The sequence below is a fragment of the Hyperolius riggenbachi genome, chromosome 11 (genome assembly GCF_040937935.1).
Source record: "Hyperolius riggenbachi isolate aHypRig1 chromosome 11, aHypRig1.pri, whole genome shotgun sequence".
In the NCBI taxonomy this organism is placed as follows: domain Eukaryota; kingdom Metazoa; phylum Chordata; class Amphibia; order Anura; family Hyperoliidae; genus Hyperolius; species Hyperolius riggenbachi.
Window position 1 is genome coordinate 228,611,890 of NC_090656.1, and position 21,102 is coordinate 228,632,991.

Sequence of the window (21,102 nt, forward strand, 5' to 3'; positions counted from 1 at the left end):
TTTTTGTTATATCGTCTCAAACAAAGCACAATTTCACACAGATAAACACCAACTCTTTTTCCCCATAAAAATGAAATAGTAAATAAATAAATAAATAAATAAATAACATCTACTTCTCCTTCTATGTTGGACATCTGATGTGGAATTGGACTATCAACCTGCCAGGAAAAACAGATTACATTATTACTGGATATATAAATCCCTTACTCACCTGCTAAGTGCAAAATACATGCTAATTGTCTTACTTTATTCTCTTCATTCGCTCTGCAAAAGCGCTTACAGAGGCGCTTTATACAAAAATGAAGCGCGCAGGTAAGCACCGGGAGGGCAAAAAAAAAAAAACTTACAAAATTTTTTTTTTTGAATTTAGATGTGAACAAAGCCTCACTTTCCAATTGATTATTCGATCGATTTCCATTCACTTCTATGATGTCAATCAGAAATACGATCGAAAATCAGATCGGACATGTCGGAAATTACAGTGTGTGTGTGTGTGTATGTATATGTATATATATATATATTCATATTTGCCAAGGATCAGGGCCGGATTTCTGGCAAGGCCACATAGGCCATGGCCTAGGGCACCAGAAATTTAGGGGCGGCTCAGTGAGGGGCAGTAAAGCTATTATATGCAGCCATCCATATCTACAAGAACAGATTTAACCTTCAAACTCCCTGTCCTGTACTTGTGTTGTCCCTGCAAGACCTGTAAGCTCTATCCTGCAGGTACACTTCAGCCTAGCTCTCATGACGACACAATGGTTCCATCATTAATGAGATAACAAACATAACATAAAAGTTCTTAAGGAAAACATAACTTATAATCTATACGCATATTACTAAAATAGTCATCTGTGACAACTGACATCCAATGAGGGAAAGTAAGTAGAATTCTCATTGGGGCACACAGAGATAACAACCAAACAGACGGTATAGTTGGCCTTGGGCGGTGAAAAGTACAAATCCGGCCCTGCCAAGGATATGAATACAGCAGTATTGTGGCTGTTCTGGCAATCTCAGCTGTTCAGCAGAAATGCCACATTACCACAACTCGGAAACTTTAGACTGGAATACTAAGACAGGAGGGGACATTGAAATGCTAAGTATAGATGACAGTTTGGTGGGGCAAACAAAGTTTGCAAACCAGTGTTTGCAAATCCCCAGAGGTGCTCGTATACCCCTTTTTAAAATCCAAATTGATTCGGATCTGGATGTTCCAGATGATCCGATGGTCTCCCACCATCACCAGAGCATAGAGAACGGGATGGGTGGGCTGTCCGTTCATAGTTCCCAGAGCACAGAGAATGAGATAGGTGGGCTGTCCAGTCACCACCCTCAGAGCATAGAGAGCTGGATAAGTGGGCTGCCTCATCACCACCCTTGGATCATAGAGAGCTGGATGGGTGGGCTGCCTCATCACCATCCTCGAAGCATAGACAGCTGGATGGGTGGGCTGTCTGGTCACCCCCCTTGGATCATAGAGAGCTGGATGGGCGGGCTGTCTGGTCACCACCCTCGGATCATAGAGAGCTGGATGGGTGGGCTGTGCAATCACCACCCTCAGAGCATAGAGAGCTGGATGGATGGGCTGTCCGGTCACCACCCTCAGATCATAGAGAGCTGGGTGGGTGGGCTGCCCGGTCATTGCCCTCGGAGCACAAAGAGCTGGATGGGTGGGCTGTGAGTTTATTTTTGCCAGTCTGATCACAATTGTCTGATCGCTTGAATGATTTTTCACTAAAAACTGGACCATTAGTGGCCAGGCCACCTTTATGGTTGCCACTATCCATCCAGTTTCTAGCAAAAAATCATTCAAGTAATCAGATAATTCTGATTGGAAGTCAAATATTGTAATATATTGAACACCATCAACAAGCCAATTTTTGCTTCCCATTTATCGCAGCCAACCATAAAATACAAATTTTGGTTTGATGATGGGTGGATCGATTGTGCCCATCAGTGGAGAATATTTACAACCAATCTGATCACATCGATCTGAATTATCTGATCGCTCAAATGATTTTTTTTTGCCAGAAATTGGATTGTTTTTGGCCACGTTTAGGGTGCATACACATTCAATTTTGATTGTCCGATCATTACCCAATTTTACCACTTCCAGACACCTTACCTGTGCAATCTGCTCATTGCATTCAAAATCTGTTGGGCAAACATTGGTCAATCAAAATTGGATGCGTGTTGTGTGCACCTTAAGGAGAGTGACGTTTGACTAAAGCTTAGCAAACACTTTCAATTATGATTTGCCAATCATTGACCATGTTAGGTGCCCATATATCAGGTGACTTTTCCAAAGTTTTGGCTGATTGACCAAAAAATGTTATTATTATTAAAGAATTGGTTGAAAATTGATGCCACCTAGTGTAGGCCCGACCAACTATGTGATCAATTGTGGGCCGAAATTGGTCATGTTACTCGATTGCACCGATTGCAAGATGTCAGTCCGAAGATGGTTGGTCAGGTGTGCGGCAGTATGGCGGCCAATTTCAGAACAAGTGACGAAACGATGGAAAAACCCCCACCATTGCCCCCCATGTAGAAATGTGCCCCCCGATGTGTGCATTTATACATTACCTGTCCTGTGTCAGCCTCCGCAAGGGGCCCATCCATCCTCCGGGTGGCTCTGCCGCATACACGCTGGCAGCAGCGCATAGCGTGTGACACCGTGCGCCACCACCAGCGTGTATGCGGCAGAGCCACCCAGAGGACAGACGGACACCACGTGGAGGCTGACACAGGAAAGGTAATGTGTAAATGCACACATTGGGGGGCACATTTATACAATTTATACATTAGGGGGCAGCGGCAGGGCAGATACAGTGGACTCAGCCGATTCCCTGAAGATTTAATGCTGTACAGGGAGTGCAGAATTATTAGGCAAATTAGTATTTTGACCACATCATCCTCTTTATGCATGTTGTCTTACTCCAAGCTGTATAGGCTCGAAAGCCTACTACCAATTAAGCATAATAGGTGATGTGCATCTCTGTAATGAGAAGGGGTGTGGTCTAATGACATCAACACCCTATATCAGGTGTGCATAATTATTAGGCAACTTCCTTTCCTTTGTCAAAATGGGTCAAAAGAAGGACTTGACAGGCTCAGAAAAGTCAAAAATAGTGAGATATCTTGCAGAGGGATGCAGCACTCTTAAAATTGCAAAGCTTCTGATGCGTGATCATTGAACAATCAAGCGTTTCATTCAAAATAGTCAACAGGGTCGCAAGAAGTGTGTGGAAAAACCAAGGCGCAAAATAACTGCCCATGAACTGAGAAAAGTCAAGCGTGCAGCTGCCAAGATGCCACTTGCCACCAGTTTGGCCATATTTCAGAGCTGCAACATCACTGGAGTACCCAAAAGCACAAGGTTTGCCATGGCCAAGGTAAGAAAGGCTGAAAGACGACCACCACTGAACAAGACACACAAGCTGAAACGTCAAGACTGGGCCAAGAAATATCTCAAGACTGATTTTTCTAAGGTTTTATGGACTGATGAAATGAGAGTGAGTCTTGATGGGCCAGATGGATGGGCCCGTGGCTGGATTGGTAAAGGGTAGAAAGCTCAACTCCGACTCAGACGACAGCAAGGTGGAGGTGGAGTACTGGTTTGGGCTGGTATCATCAAAGATGAGCTTGTGGGGCCTTTTCGGGTTGAGGATGGAGTCAAGCTCAACTCCCAGTCCTACTGCCAGTTTCTGGAAGACACCTTCTTCAAGCAGTAGTGCAGGAAGAAGTCTGCATCCTTCAAGAAAAACATGATTTTCATGCAGGACAATGCTCCATCACACGCGTCCAAGTACTCCACAGCGAGGCTGGCAAGAAAGGGTATAAAAGAAGAAAAACTAATGACATGGCTTGTTCAACTGATCTGAACCCCATTGAGAACCTGTGGTCTATCATAAAATGTGAGATTTACAAGGAGGGTACACCTCTCTGAACAGTGTCTGGGAGGCTGTGGTTGCTGCTGCACGTAATGTTGATGGTGAATAGATCAAAACACTGACAGAATCCATGGATGGCAGGCTTTTGAGTGTCCTTGCAAAGAAAGGTGGCTATATTGGTCACTGATTTGTTTTTGTTTTGTTTTTGCATGTCAGAAATGTATATTTGTGAATGTTGAGACGTTATATTGGTTTCACTGGTAAAAATAAATAATTTAAATGGGTATATATTTGTTTTTTGTTAAGTTGCCTAATAATTATGCACAGTAATAGTCACCTGCACACACAGATATCCCCCTAAAATAGCTAAAACTAAAAACAAACTAAAAACTACTTTCAAAAATATTCAGATTTGATATTTAAGAGTTTTTTGGGTTGATTGAGAACATGGTTGTTGTTCAATAATAAAATTATTCCTCAAAAACACAACTTGCCTAATCTGCACTCCCTGTATATGGCAGCTCGACAAAGATGCAGATCTCTCTCTAATCAGATTCGCTCACAGATAAATGTGTGTCTTTGTTGAATCTGCCCGTAATCTACTGATGTATGGCTTCCTTAAGTTTAATGTAACACATATTCAATACTATGAGCACATTAGGTAAGTCCTCATATTACATGGAGTTTGTAAACTTGGTCAGTGATTGACCAATCATAAATGAAAGTGTGTATCAGGCCTTAGGCCTTGTTCACATTAGGCAAGGCATACGGCCGTGCGTTCGGGACACAAGCGCACCCAATCGCACGCCATCCGTGTTGCGCTGCAGATCCTATTAATTACAATGAATAGAATCAGCAAGGTGATTTGGCAAATATGCATTCAGCAGTGCGATAGCGCCAGAAGTGCTCTCTATGTACTTCTGATGTTCTTGCTGATCGCATATTATACTTGCTGCTGAAATGTGCACGGCAGTGCGTATGGTGTGAATTAAGCTTCATCTACACGTGTAGATGAGGAGGCGATCCGGCGGCTCAATTAGCCACCGTATCGCCTCTTCCGCGTCCCCGCCGTGTCCCCGCACGTGCGCCGGAATCAATACCCGCTCGATTCCCGCTCATCCCCGCGCTGCTTATCTTCCGCTCGATTCACTGCCATTGTCCCCTCATGGGGAGCGAGCAGGGAATCGGCGGTGGGGAGTTCCGTCCTGTCGAATCTTATCAATCGAGCCGCATTAGCGGCTCGATTGATAAGGAACATTGCCGCCGCATCTACGCGTGTAGATGCGACTTAAGGCCTAAGGACTTGTTTACACTGAGCGTTTTTGATTTTTTGATTTTAAGCGCTGGTGATTTTAGATAAAAGCCCTTGTGCAATGATTTCCTATGAGAGTGTTTTATTAAAATCACAAACACGCCACATGTACCATTTTCTGAGTGCTTTAGCTCAACGGAAGGTATAGGGAAATCGCAAAGTGCTTGAAAGAGTGCTTTGTATAGTGATTTCCTGAGTGCTTTTATGAATAAATAGATTGTATTTATTCATTTCCGGGTTAAACAGTTCACTTCCTGACTGACGTCAAGAAGTGAAAAAAATCATCACTTAGCAAAAGCGCTTAGAAAAGTGTTTCTCTAAGCAAAAAGCGCTGGGAAAAGCACTCCAAAATGTGAAGTGAGGAGCACCTTAGCACAGGGAGGTGTGCTACGACCCCGTCCCAGTGTCTCTTGGGACCACTGCAGTCCAAAGTATAGATGGGTCGGCACCACCAAATCATAAATATAGCTCTTTATTCCAGCAGTAACAGACGCTGTTTCGGGCTGACAAGCCCTTTATCAAACTGCTCAACCATGTGTTAAACACCACCACCTTATATATCCACCCACCAAGTGGGTGGTGACATGGGCGGACCTGATGGAGAACTTCAGATAGAATAAAAATCACATGAAACACTCACCAGGAACAATGAGATAGCGTATGCTAAAATGTCCATGCGGTCTCTCATATTGGTAAGGTGACTCAGCGTCTGAAGGACCGCGTATCATCGCATAAATCCAACATTCGTAATCCCTTGTGCAATTTTACGGTGGCAGAACACTTTCACAGTTTCCGACATGCGGTTTCGCAACTGAGGGTTACTGTCATTGATGGGGTATCTGTCAACTTTAGGGGTGGGAGTCGTGATAAAGAATTGTTACGTAAGGAGGCATATTGGATACGTAGATTAGGTACTATGGGCTCAGGAGGTCTTAACAAGGAATATGATCTTAGATTTTGCTTGTAAGGGAGGGTTGTACATTATGATGGTCTCTTAACATCCGTTTTGTTTATTTTATATCTTTATAGGTGCTCTTGCCTTATTTTAATATGGACACGGTAGGACCTGCTGGGGAATGGGATCTGTAAGTTCTATGTTTTTACATGTGAACACTTTTTATCTTGTTCACATGTTTATTAGTTGTATACTTTTAGCTGGGACGTATGGTTGATACATTAATATGTATCTTTTCTGTTTAGATGGGTGGTGCGACGTTGCTATGACGCCACACGCCCTTCTAAATGCTTGTAGCAGCCCGTGATCAAGTCCACTCTGGATGCACAGAGTATTGCTGTGACATCAGATGGGGCGGCGCTGAGATACACAGACACCCTTGATTGGCCGGCGGCTTTTTGCCTCTCTGATTGGCCGGTGTCTGTGACACAGCACACTGTGAGGCTTGCTGCTGGCGCATTGACGTCTTGACGTCACACTGGGTTGCGCTGTCTGTCTTGTGTGATTGGCCCGCGGCTCTTTGCCGCTGTGATTGGCCAGTCAGTTTGACAGCGCACAGAGTTGTTACCTCCTGGCGCCCACGCTATCTCATTGTTCCTGGTGAGTGTTTCATGTGATTTTTATTCTATCTAAAGTTCTCCATCAGGTCCGCCCATGTCACCACCCACTTGGTGGGTGGATATATAAGGTGGTGGTGTTTAACACATGGTTGAGCAGTTTGATAAAGGGCTCGTCACCCCGAAACAGCATCTGTTACTGCTGGAATAAAGAGCTATATTTACGATTTGGTGGTGCCGACCCATCTATACTTTGGACTGGGAAAAGCACTGTAATAAAAAAAAAAATCACAGTATAAATTGGCTGACAGCACTTGCGATAGCTCTGGCAATTTGTAGTGTGAACGAGGCCTTAAGCCTTGTACACGCTTTCAATTATAATTGGCCAATCACTGACCAATATTACCACCTCCATGTAGTATAAGTTCCCCTATACAATTTGCTCATAGTAGTCAATATCTGTTGACACTCATACATGAAAATAGGTCACTGAAGTTGGTCAGTGATTGGTCAATTGTAATTTCAAAGTATGTACCAGGCTTAAATCACATGCAAAAACGTCAATAATACATTTCTATGTGCTGTCCTTGATTTTAGGAAGCATCTCTAATTCAGCAATGCAATTTTTCATTGACAATGATTGCTACTGTGAAATCAACGGACACAATTATAATGCAAACATACTTCTTGTTTGAAAAATGGCATGTGAGAAATGGTTTGCATTTCCTGTCCTGATGACACAAGTGTGGACATTGACACTAGCACTGCATGAAGCGGAGCACATTTTTTTCTGTTGTCATGCACGTTTTCTGCATAGGAATACACATTTAACCTGAGAACCAATGTTAATCAATTCACACTCACACATCATACAATTTTTTTTTAATATTTATTTTTAATTGAAGATTTACAATCAATTTTTCTGATTGATTGTAACATTCTAAAAATTAGATCAATGTACCACACCTGTGTTAAATTTTTCCCGAATTATGGGAAAAAAAAGTTGAAAACTCTGAAAAAAAAGGGTTGTGTCTCTACATTACAAAATTATCTACCGCGCACGATACAATTTAAAAAAAAAATTTGATCAGAAACTTACACCACTCACGATCAAGAAAATCATGCTGACAAAGAATAATTTTTACTGACACACACCCCATGCAGCTGCAAAATGGGTGTGGCAACGCCAAAGAACATGGGCACGGTCATGAGTGGTACCAAACATACATGACCTTAGCAGCCATGTAAGTTCTCCTACGGAGGAAGTTTGAGCACCGCCATAGTGTTTCCCCCCAAAATACACATAATCTGACAGCATTTCACACAAAATGCACGTAATCTGGCAGATTCCCTCCAACATGCACATAATCGAGCAACGGTTTCCCTCCAAAATAAACCAATGTGACTACAACAGTTTTAACAATGGATCCATGACTGTTACAAATGTTACCATATATTTATGGATAATCCATAAAGGTGGCCATACATCAGGGGACTTGGTGGCCAATCGATCATCCGATTCGATTATAATCAAATCGGACGGAAATCGGTGCTGCCAAGTGCACGCCCGATCGACGATGCGATCAATTTTGTCCTGAAATTGGTGCATGAATTGGTCAGACAAGCTGCAAGGTGTAGGGCCGACTTCCTCGATTGGCAGTAACAAAGAGCGATGAAACCCCCGGAGCTGTTTCCACAGTGTAAAAATGTACATGTGTGCGTTTATACATTACCTGTCCCGTGTCACGGTGTCCTGCCCCCAGGGCCGGCCTTAGGTTTCACAGCGCCCTGAGCGAAACCGGATTTTGTTGCCCCCCCCCCCCCCATAAGTAGCATAGTTGTCCCCATATAGGTAGCATAGTTGCCGCCAGTGTAGGTAGTATAGTTGCCCCATATAGGTAGCATAGCTGCCCTCAGTGTAGCTAGTACAGTTTCCCCTAGTGTAGTAGCATGGTTTCCCCCAGTGTAGGTAGTTTGCCCCAGTATGCCCCCAGTGTAGGTAGTTTGCCCCCAGCAGTGTAGGTAGTTTGCCCCCAGCGTAGGTAGCTTGCCCCCAGCGTAGGTAGCTTGCCCCCAGCGTAGGTAGCTTGCCCCAGTATGCCCCCAGCGTAGGTAGCTTGCCCCAGTATGCCCCCAGCGTAGGTAGCTTGCCCCAGTATGCCCCCAGCGTAGGTAGCTTGCCCCAGTATGCCCCCAGCGTAGGTAGCTTGCCCCAGTATGCCCCCAACGTAGGTAGCTTGCCCCAGTATGACCCCAGCGTAGGTAGCTTGCCCCCAGCGTAGGTAGCTTGCCCCAGTATACCCCCAGCATAGGTAGCTTGCCCCAGTATGCCCCCAGTGTAGGTAGCTTGCCCCAGTATGCCCCCAGCGTAGGTAGCTTGCCCCAGTATGCCCCCAGCGTAGGTAGCTTGCCCCAGTATGCCCCCAGCGTAGGTAGCTTGCCCCCAGTGTAGGTAGCTTGCCCCCAGCGTAGGTAGCTTGCCCCAGTATGCCCCCAGCATAGGTAGCTTGCCCCAGTATGCCCCCAGCGTAGGTAGCTTGCCCCAGTATGCCCCCAGCGTAGGCAGCTTGCCCCAGTATGCCGCCAGCGTAGGTAGCTTGCCCCCAGTGTAGGTAGCCTGCCCCCAGCGTAGGTAGCTTGCCCCAGTATGCCCCCAGCGTAGGTAGCTTGCCCCCAGCATGCCCCCAGCGTAGGTAGCTTGCCCCCAGCGTAGGTAGCTTGCCCCAGTATGCCCCCAGCATAGGTAGCTTGCCCCAGTATGCCCCCAGCGTAGGTAGCTTGCCCCAGTATGCCCCCAGCGTAGGCAGCTTGCCCCAGTATGCCGCCAGCGTAGGTAGCTTGCCCCCAGTGTAGGTAGCCTGCCCCCAGCGTAGGTAGCTTGCCCCAGTATGCCCCCAGCGTAGGTAGCTTGCCCCCAGCATGCCCCCAGCGTAGGTAGCTTGCCCCCAGCGTAGGTAGCTTGCCCCAGTATGCCCCCAGCGTAGGTAGCTTGCCCCAGTATGCCCCCAGCGTAGGTAGCTTGCTCCAGTATGCCCCCAGCGTAGGTAGCTTGCCCCAGTATGCCCCCAGCGTAGGTAGCTTGCCCCTGTATGCCCCCAGCGTAGGTAGCTTGCCCCAGTATGCCCCCAGCGTAGGTAGCTTGCCCCAGTATGCCCCCAGCGTAGGTAGCTTGCCCCTGTATGCCCCCAGCGTAGGTAGCTTGCCCCAGTATGCCCCCAGCGTAGGTAGCTTGCCCCTGTATGCCCCCAGCGTAGGTAGCTTGCCCCAGTATGCCCCCAGCGTAGGTAGCTTGCCCCTGTATGCCCCCAGCGTAGGTAGCTTGCCCCTGTATGCCCCCAGCGTAGGTAGCTTGCCCCAGTATGCCCCCCCCCCCTCCTTTATGTGGCAGCGGGCCGGGCAGAGACTGACTCACCTGACATCCAGCTCCAGCGCCGTCGTCACTCTTCTCTCCCTGCTCCATCTGTAGTTAGAGCAGGCTACAAGAAAATGGCCGCCGTTTGTCTGCATTTGTGGACGTCGGTGGCCATTTTCTTGTAGTCCTGCTCTAAAGACAGACTGAGAGGACACCGGGAGACAGCGGGGCGGCGAGGGGCGGCAAGGGGCAACAGGGCACATGCGCCCTTGAGAGCACGGCGCCCTGAGCGACCGCACAGGTCGCTCATAGCAAAGGCCGGCCCTGCCTGCCCCTTTTCCCTCAGCCCCATATATGACATCAGCGTGTGATGGAAGAGCGGTGGATTGGGACACTGGATGGGCACTGCGACACAGGACAGGTAATGTATAAATGCACACGTGCACACCAGGGAACAGCGGCAAGGCTACACACTGGGTCAATTTCCAAAAGATTTTAGCATGAAATTGATTGGGAATCATCCTGTGGTGTATGGGCCGCTGATGGATCTCTCTCTGATCAGAGAGCGATCTATCCCTTGGTCAAATCTGCCCATCACTGCTTGATGTATGGACACCTAAGAGAGGACCTGTAACTTTAAAAACCGTCTCCTGGGGGTACTTACCATGGGAGGGGGAAGTCTCTGGATCCTATTGAGGCTTCCCCATCCTCCTCCATACCACCTTCGCAGTGCTAGCGGTCCCTGAACAGCAGCCATGTATATATTTACCTTCCCGGCTCCAGCTCAGTAGCGGCTCTAAGCTCAGGGTCATGTGGAAAAAGTCAATCCCAATCGGATCTGCTCTACTGCACAGGCGAAATTCACTTGTACAGTAGAGTGGTCCCGATCAGGATCGGCTATTTCCACCTGATCCCGAGCAGAGAGCCGCTACTGCGCCTTCGCTGGGGATGGTTAATATTGCTACAGCCGACTTTCCTTGTGGTTTTGGGGGCCCAGCACAGCCACTGTGGGATGGAGGACAGGGAAAGCCTCCATAGGAACCAGAGGATTTCCCCTCCAAAGTTAAGTACCCCCCCCCCCCCCCCCAGAGGACATTTTTGAAGTTACAGATTCTGTGTGTGTGATATCACAGCTGCAGCCTCTCTATTGTCAGGGCTGCCATTGAAATGCCAATTGAAATGTGAGCTGCAGCAAAGAGAACATTGGCCTCTATTCATAAAACTTTCCTGCATGCTTACCGCTGGAAACAGGTGACTTTACTGACCATTTAGCAAAGTGTTCATTGATAAAAGCTGTTTCCGCATGAAAAGATACAATTCCTTAGCAGTGCGGGAAATTACCGCCTTACACATGTCACTGAAGGTTAATTCATAAAGATTAGAGCAGGCGGAATTCTGTTGGAGAACACCAGCTGTTTAGATAAGGCGATAAGCCAGCGGTAACAGCAAAGATAACAGCTAAGTGAATGAGAAAGACCTCCCAGGCAGCTGCAGCAGTGAGAGCAGAGCAGACAAGGCATTCTGAATACCAAGGCTGTGTTTTTTTACCCCTTGGGTGCCTGTTTTCAGATAAATTGTACATCAGAAAGCCGGCATGTATAACATTTATTGAAGTTCTTCTAAGCTGTAGCTAATAGACAGATTCAGGAGGAGAGGCAGAAAAATGCACATGTAAAGGGATGCTGGGGCTGCCTCCTTTATACTAACGCTGTCTCTGCAGGAGAAAATGGGCTCTATTCATAAAACCTTACCGCAAGTTTTCAGCTCAAAACAGCGGATTTTCACGTCCATTTAGCAAAGTGGGCATTCATAAAAGCTGTTCCCGCATGAAAATCTACAATCCCCCAGCAGAGCGAGAAATTTCCGCCTTCTCCAGTGTTTTTCTAGATTTATCTAGAAAAAAGTAACAAAATGGCCATTCATAAAGATTAGAGGAAGCGGTATGTGGACGGGAAATACCGCTTCCTCTGATTTTGCGGATTACATACAAGTGAATGGGACAGACCTCCCAGAGAGAGCAGTGCACGGAGGGACTCTGCCGGCTGAAGTGTTTCCGCATGCCTTCCGCCAGCTTACCGCCAGCTTTCAGCGGGAGATCTCCGCTCTTGCATCGCAGCTTTCAAGATTTCTTTGAATGACCACCCAGAAGTGTAAAATACCGCTGCGGTATTTTCCCTCCAGGAGTTTTCTCGCAACAACTTTTTTATGAATAGAGCCCAATGTATCAACTCAGCCAGCCAATTTAACAACTCAGCCAGTACTACCAGTTTAGTGTGGGAATTCCCCAACCTATTATTCCAAGTGTAAACATTTTTATGAATTGGCACACAAAAGTCTAAAATACCGATACAGGGCTCTATTCATAAAACCTTACCGCAAGTTTTCAGCTCAAAACAGCGGATTTTCCCGTCCATTTAGCAAAGTGGGCATTCATAAAAGCTGTTCCCGCATGAAAATCTACAATCCCCCAGCAGAGCGAGAAATTTCCGCCTTCTCCAGTGTTTTTCTAGATTTATCTAGAAAAAAGTAACAAAATGGCCATTCATAAAGAGTAGAGGAAACGGTATGTGGACGGGAAATACCGCTTCCTCTGATCTTGCGGATTACATACAAGTGAATGGGACAGACCTCCCAGAGAGAGCAGTGCACGGAGGGACTCTGCCGGCTGAAGTGTTTCCGCATGCCTTCCGACAGCTTACCGCCAGCTTTCAGCGGGAGATCTCAGCTCTTGCATCACAGCTTTCAAGATTTCTTTGAATGACCACCCAGAAGTGTAAAATACCGCTGCGGTATTTTCCCTCCAGGAGTTTTCTCACAACAACTTTTTTATGAATAGAGCCCACAGTGTTTTCCCTCCAAGATTTTTTTTTTTACTGCAAATGTTTTATGAATACAGCCAATTGTCTATACAAGGCTTCCTTAGCCATCCAATCTAGCCTCTGCAATGGCTATCATTCATAAAGCATTCCCGCATGCGAAAATGCTGAAAACAGCTGAATTTACCAAACACTTAGGCAGGGAACACACTACATGCGTTTTTGCGTGTTTTGCCGCGAACGGCAAAACGCGCACGATTTTAGAGGCTATTGAAATGAATAGCCTAGCGCAGGAAACGCTGTGCCGCATGCGTTTGTGCGCGTTTGCATTCACGTTTTTCTCCGTGTTTTCTAAACGCACAGTTTTCTGCTTTTTCCCGCAGGTTGCATGGCAGTACATGCCATGCAATCGCATAAACACGGAAACGCACGCAGAAAAACGCACGCATTAGACGCGACCGCAAATCCCGGAAACGCAGGGGAAAACGGCCCTGCAAGTGTGTTCCCTGCCTTAGCAAAGTGAAAAGCTAACATTCCTGGGCAGAGCGATAAATTACCGCCATGTGCGGTGATTATGTTAACAAATGTCACCATATGTCAATTCATAAAGATTAGAGCAAGCGGTGTCAGCACGGAGATTACCGCTCCCTTTGAAGTATTATTATTTATTGTTATTATTTATTGAATTTATAAAGCGCCAACATATTACGCAGCGATAACCATGCAGAGAACAGCTAAGCTAATGAGACAGACCTCCCAGGCAGCAGCTGCAGTGAAAGCAGAGCAAGGCATTGCAATACAAAGGCTGTGTTTATTAACCCCTTGGGTACCTGTTTTCAGATATATTTCACATCACAAAGCCTGCATGTGTATCATTTTTTTGAACCTCCTCTAAGTTGTGGCAATTAAGTAGATTCTTTAGAAAGACTATGACCTAGTGCACACCAGAGCGGTTCTGCTGCGGTTTGCGATCCGCTTGCGGGTGCGGATCCGCTAGGGTAATGTATTTCAATGGGCTGGTGCACACCAGAGCGGGAGGCGTTTTGCAGAAACGCATACTCCCGGGCTGCTGCAGATTTTGGATTGCGGATGCATTTCTGCCTCAATGTTAAGTATAGGAAAAACGCAAACCGCTCTGAAAAACGGCACTTCAGAGCGGTGTGCCAGGCGTTTTTTGTTACAGTAGCTGTTCAGTAACAGCTTTACTGTAACAATACATGAAATCTACTACACCAAAAACGCTTCACAAAACCGCAAAATGCTAGCTGAAATGCAACAGAAAAATAAGAAAAAGCGTTTCAAAATCTGCTAGCATTTTGCGGATTTGCTAGCGGTTTTTGGTGTGCACCAGGCCTAATAGACAGATTCCGACAGATTCAGGGCAAGGAGAGGCAGTTTTTAAAAAAATGCCCATGTAAAGGGATGCTGGGGCTGCCTCCTCTATGGTAATGCTGTCTCTGGAGAGTAAATGTATCAACTCAAGCAGCTTCTCATGTTACACAAACATACCACCTGCCTAGTCAGGGGAAAATACCGAACTTGTATCGCAACTGTAAACATTATTATGAATGAGCACAAAGAAGTCTAAACTACCAAATGTGGTATTTTCCCGCACAGATTTTTTTTTTACCACACTTCTTTTATGAAAGATAGCCATTGCTGGGAAATGCTCCTGCAGTCAGCCACTCAGATAACCATCCTCAGTTACCACATCCTCACAGGGCCAAATCGGAGGGAAAAATAAACTGGAGAGATCATTAGCCAAGGGGAGGGACAAAGGCTGAGGCTGGGTTGCAGTAACTGGCTGGCTAAACTGAGGGGCGGAACTGTCTCGTACTGCAGGGAACTCATATTGCAACATGTTGTGGGCGGGGCTTGGCACTAGCATCAGCCTACAGCTATCACTATGGGCTGAGGCTGAGCCTGTCACAATAAATTCCACTGCCCCCTTGGCCAATCACTGGCAGGGGGTGTGGATTTGATGTCAAAAGGAGGGAGATAGGAAAAAGCTTGAATAGCTCTGCCGCCTGAACTTGACTTGTTTGAAATGGATTCCTTTGGCGTGGAATCCCACAGTGTGCTGCCTGTCTCCCCTGTGCCTGCCATCTTATGCCTGCTCCAGCAGCAGAAGCCAACCTGCCTCAGCAAGCAGTTACCAGGCAGAAGTGAGCAGTTAACAGAGTTTGAGAGGCATTTCAGTGCCCATCAGCGGTCCGTGGAAAGGAGGCCTAACTAGCTGAGCTCACATACTCTCTGTCAGAGGTAGGGAGAGGGACACAAATTGTGCATGCACAACAGCAGCACACAGCCAGCAGCAGCACCCAGCACAACAGCACCCATCACACAGCCAGCAGCAGCCCCCATCACACGGCCAGCAGCAGCCCCCATCACACGGCCAGCAGCAGCCCCCATCACACGGCCAGCAGCACCCAGCCAGCAGCAGCTGCCCCCGTCACACAGAAATCGTATCTGCCCCCCCCCATCACACAGCCATAAGCAGCTGCCCCCAGTCACACAGCAGTTGCCTCCCCCGGTCACACAGAAGCTGCATCTGCCCCCTTCCCATCACACAGAAGCTGCATCTGCCCCCTCCCCATCACACAGCAGCTGTATCTGCCCCCCCCCCATCACACAGCAGACGCAGCTGCTTCCCCCGGTCGCACAGAAGCTGCATCTACCCCCTCCCCATCACACAGCAGCTGCCCTCCCATCATGCCACAGACACAGCTGCCCCATTACACAGGGAGATGTGGGGAGAGGCAGTGTGTAGCAGGGAGAGGAGAGCTGAGTATAAAAGTGTAGGTAAGTGGCCAACTGCATTAGGACTGGGCTTGTGTCAGCTAGCTTAGCACAGCAAGAGCAGCCACCAGCACATCTTAAAAGGATACCTGAGGTGAGAGGTATATGGAGGCTGCCATATTTATTTCCTTTTAAGCAATACCAGTTTCCTGGCTATCCTGCCAATCCCCTGCCTGTAATATTTTTAGCTATAGACCCTGAACAAGCTTGCAGCACGTCAGGTGGTTCTGAGTGTTCTAACAAGATTAGCTGCATGCTTGCTTCTGGTGTGATTCATGCATTACTGCATCCAAGTAGACCAGCAGGACTGCCAGGCAACTGGCATTTTTTAAAAGGAAATGCATATGACCGCCTCCGTATCTCTTTTGTTACAGTTGTCCTTTAAATGATATATGAGAGGCAAATTTAAAAAGGAGCATTAAATGGAACCCAATGTGAGAGGGATATGGTGGCTGACATATGTTTCCTTTTAATTATTCCGATTTGCCTGGCTGTCCTGCTGATCCTCTGCCTCTAATACTTTCAGCCATAGACCCTGAACAAGCATATGCTGATCACATGTCTATGACAAATCTGACAGGATTAGCTGCATGCTTGTTCTGTGTGTGATTTACACCCAACTGACCAGAGTTCTCAGTAGGACTGCCAGGCACAGGCAACTGGTATTGTGTAAAAGCAAATCCATGACAGCTTCCATAGGTCTCATACCTTGTGTTCCTTTCCCATCAGGGATTTATCTGCATCCCAGTAAGTAGCTGATGCCCCCTTTCCCACAAGCACTATTTACCTTTTCTCAGATAGATCAGGGGGGTCTGTATGGTGGATATTGTGGTGAAGCCCCTCCCACAGTGTGATGTCCTGACAGTTTGCTGGCTTTGACCCTCATTGCATTGTGGGAAATTGTGGCTTTTTCCAACCAACAAGCAAGCAATCTCTTCCTCTATGCATAGAACTCAGTAATGAACATTCCACGCAGATCACCTGGCAGAACTAAAGATGTCGCTCACCACCAGGGATATATTTCAGAATGTAAATCAGGGAGAGGAAAGATTTTACAATGATAAACCACTTGTTAAATAATCAATAGATGAATATCGTAAACAATAAGTAATTATGTTGTCATTTTCACTACAGTTCCTCCTTTAAATCCGTTTAGCTTTACTTACCTGGTGCCTCCTCCAGGACTAGAAGTCTTGTGTAGTCCTTGCTGCAGTTCTGCTGCCACCCATTCTTCCTTTGTCCCCCTCAGCAGTGGCTTCTGTGCAAGCACGGGTGTGTGCAATGCTGAGCTCTCGTGCCTGGGAGCATTCTGCACAAGTGCAGTACTACTGCGCAGAACACTCGAGCCACAGGCGCATGAGCGGTGCATGCACCCATGCATGTGCAGAAGCCAGTGACCACTATGGAGTGGCCAACAGAAGTATGGGTGACAGCAGAACTGCTGCGAGGGACACAGACTTCTAGGAGCTGCAGGAAGCCCAAGGTAAGTAAAGCTACATTGATTTCATTTGCCTCATGTTTCCTTTAAGTGCACCTGTAGAATTGTTGTACCAAATTGAACCTCTATAAGGGAGATTTGGAACTTGGTATGCTAATGGGGGTTGAGGAGCACCATTTCTTACCTGGGGGCTGCTCATGTAGCCCCTTGTGTCCCTGTGATGATTGCCAGCTGCAGCTTCCCGCACCTAAAAGAATCCCACTGTAGAGTGTGCTCCTGGCCGCACTGCACACTACAGCTCCCAGTATACATTGCGGCATGCATCTGCTGGCATGCATTGTGGCTGGGAGTGTACTCTACTGCAGGATTCTTTGAAGTAGCCCCCAGTAGGGAAGTCATGGTGCTGCCCTTACCACCACCCCCCCCCCCCCTCAAGCATACTAAGTTAGGAACCTCACTTATGGCAATTATGTTTGCAAGAAAATAAAGGTTTACCTTTTTTTTTTATGAATTAGTGCTCAATGGGCTCTATTCACAATAAGCAGTTCGGTAAGAAAAAAGAAAATAGGAGATAAAATATCTCATGCGGTATTTTACACTTTTTATTCCAAATTCACAAAAGTTTTCTCCCATGAGGCAGAAGTTTGGTAATTAACCAAATAAACTGCCTCAATCCACTTTCTAGCAGGGAGCTTTGTGTGTGTCTCAGAGGTTTTCCAGACTGTGCCGCCTGTCATCCCTTTAGATGTGCTGGAGCCACCAGGGGGAGCTCTTCTATGTGCTAAAATACAAATATGCACATCTAAAGGGATGCCGGCAGAGTTGTAGCTGGTCTCTGCATTGATACACTGAAAGTCCCACCTGCATACCTATTGCATCCAATTAGCATGAGAAGCAGGCTGTGTGGCTCTCCCTATTGGCTGCCAGGTTCTCCCCAAAGGCTGTCTGTCAAGTTACTGCACAGAGACAGCTTGAGGAGAACAGGTTGTGGGCTGAAGAAAATTACCAAACGCTTGTGTCCGGTAAATAAAGTGTGCAAATCATTGTGAATTGTCATTTCCCGGCGTAATTACGGCATAAGTCGGTAATTTACCTCACTAGTCGGGAACTGGTTTTTGTTATGTTTGTGTGGTAACAAGTTTAGTGAATTGTAATTTAGGAAGGTGACCAGAAAAATCAGCTGTTTTGAGCATTAACAAATGCAGTAGTGCTTTCTGAATAGAGCCCATTGTACTATAAAGTAGGGATGATCAATGAAACACAAATAAGTTCATGCAGATTTGTCTAAATGTTTATGCAAATATATGCAGCTTGAAAATGGACCAGTCAATTGAACCTGTGTGGGACTTGACTGGTCAGATTTCAAGCTGAATATATTTGCATACAAATTTACATACATCCTGAGCTGTGGAGCTGAAGTCAGTTGAAGCAATTTTGGTACCTGGAATTGTTGGTGTCACTAAACTGAGGAGTCAGAGTTGGATGATTTTTGTAGCTACTCCACAGCTCTGCATAAATCTGCATGAAGTCAAATATTTGCATCTCATTGGTCATCCCTACTTTAGTGTACAAGCATTTAGGGCTCATTTCCACTATTGCGGTGCAGAATCGCCTGGATTCCACCGCTGATGAAATCGCATGCGGATGTGATTCCTCATGCGTTTTTTGCCGTGAATTCGCATGCGAATTTGCATAGGTGAGGGTATATGCTATTTTTACCATGTCACTGCCTGTGTGAATTTACATTCGTACCTATGCAAATTTGCGGCAAAAAAGGCATAGGGAAACCGCATGCGATTTCCCTATTAAATACATTGCATGCGATTCGCATGCATTCCACTCGCAGGCGAATTCTGCCCCTCTTTTGTGCGTTTTTTCACCGCTGAAAAAACACCTCAACAACACTACAGTGGAAACAGGCCCATCCACTTGCATTACATGTATGAAGCGTTGGACGCATGCGGATTCGCGATAGTGGAAGCGAGCCCTCATACTTGGCACATCCCCCAGCCCCCTGTGGGCTCCCTCGCCTTCCTCCAGGGCTGCTCCTTTCCTCTGCTGGCTGCCGGCTGGCCGGGGTTTAACGGAACCTTAACTGAGGAATATGGATGTTTCCTTTTAAACCATACCAGTTGCTTGGCACTCCTGATGATCTCTTTTGCTGCAGTAATGGCTGAATCACACACCTGAAACAAGCATGATGCAGCCAATCCAGTCTGACTTCAGTCAGAGCACCTGATCTGCATTTCTGTTTAGGGGCTGTGGCTAAAAGTATTAAAGACACAGGATCAGCAGGGGAGTCGGCAGAGGCGTATCTAGGGATGACGGCGCCCATGGCAAGCAATTAAATTGCGCCCCTTTAGGGAATGGGGGGGCGGGGTTTGATGCAATTTTTCCTGGACAAAAGGTTAAACGTAGACCATTTTTTTACAGATGGGTGGAGTCATTAACTCGGTAGGTATTTTTCATTGGGGGGAGGGGTTGTAGGAGTGGGCAGGGTGTGCATGGCCTGACTGAGGCCCTCAAGCGATAAATGCAGCTAATGTGAGGCCTCCCAAGCTATAAATGCAGCTTCCCCAAGTGACAATTGCAGGTAGTGTGAGGCAAACCCCCCAAGTGACAAATGAAAACCACACACAGCACTTCAGATCCCACACACAGCACTTCAGATCCCACACACAGCACTTCAGATCCCACACACAGCACTTCAGATCCCAGCCACACCACACACGCAGCACTACAAGTCCCAGCCACACCGCACACGCAGCACTACAAGTCCCAGCCACACCGCACACGCAGCACTACAAGTCCCAGCCACACCGCACACGCAGCACTACAAGTCCCAGCCACACCACACACGCAGCACTACAAGTCCCAGCCACACCACACAGCACTACAAGTCCCAGACACACCGCACACACAGCACTACAAGTCCCAGCCACACCGCACACAGCACTACAAGTCCCAGCCACACCGCACACGCAGCACTACAAGTCCCAGCCACTCCGCACACACAGCACTACAAGACACAACCCCCCCCTCCCCCCTATCCTATCCTAGCCTATCCTATTTACATACACCTAGTAACTTACGAGTACAGGATGTTTCCTTTTGTGGTGTGCAGTGGGCGGGCTCAAGGAGGAGGCTGCGGCTGTGGGCAGAGACTGAGTGCCATGCTGTGCACATCTGATCTCACTCACACAGCAGACTGGAGAAGGCGGAGAATTCTGGGCGGAGCTTCTGCAGGAAATACAAGGAGGCTGTTTCTAGCGTGGCTGTATACAACTGATGTGATAGAGGAAATCAGGTGCCGATCACTTGCTAATGACGGCGCATGTGATAACTATGAATGATATAGTCAGTCTGCGCCCCTTGTTGTCTGGAGAAGCGGGCGCCCAGGGCAAATGACATATGTGCATGCTGGTAGATACGCGTCTGGGAGTCGGGCAACTGGTATTATTTATAAAAAAATCCATATACTTCTCAGTTTAGGTTCCCTTTAAAGCTGTGACTGGGCTCAGTCATGTTCCCCTGTGTATACCTGACTGTGTGCAGCCCCAATGGTGCTTCTGTGGCCTGTTGTCTGCGCAGAATACTCCTAGCCACAGGAGTGCGGCCACGGATGCTCACAGTCATGCATTTGCAGAACTTCCAGACTACCGAGCTGCACAGCGGATAAATGGATGGGACTGGGAGGATGGTGAGGAAGCCTGCAGCCTACAGGGGGCTGGAGAAAGCACCCAGGTAACTATAAATGCTTGCAGTCTGGAAGTCTTGGGTTTCCTTTAGGACAGACAGGAGGTTGAACTGTGTGCTTGTTGGGCAGTTCAGTGTCTCGTCTACTGCCTGCCAGTTAGTATAGGTCAGTCATCCTGCAGCACAGTAGGTCAGGCCCAGTGCACACCGAGCGGATTTGGATGCAATCCGCCGGCCACATCCGCCTGTAAATCCGCTTGGCTATTGTATTTCAATGGGCT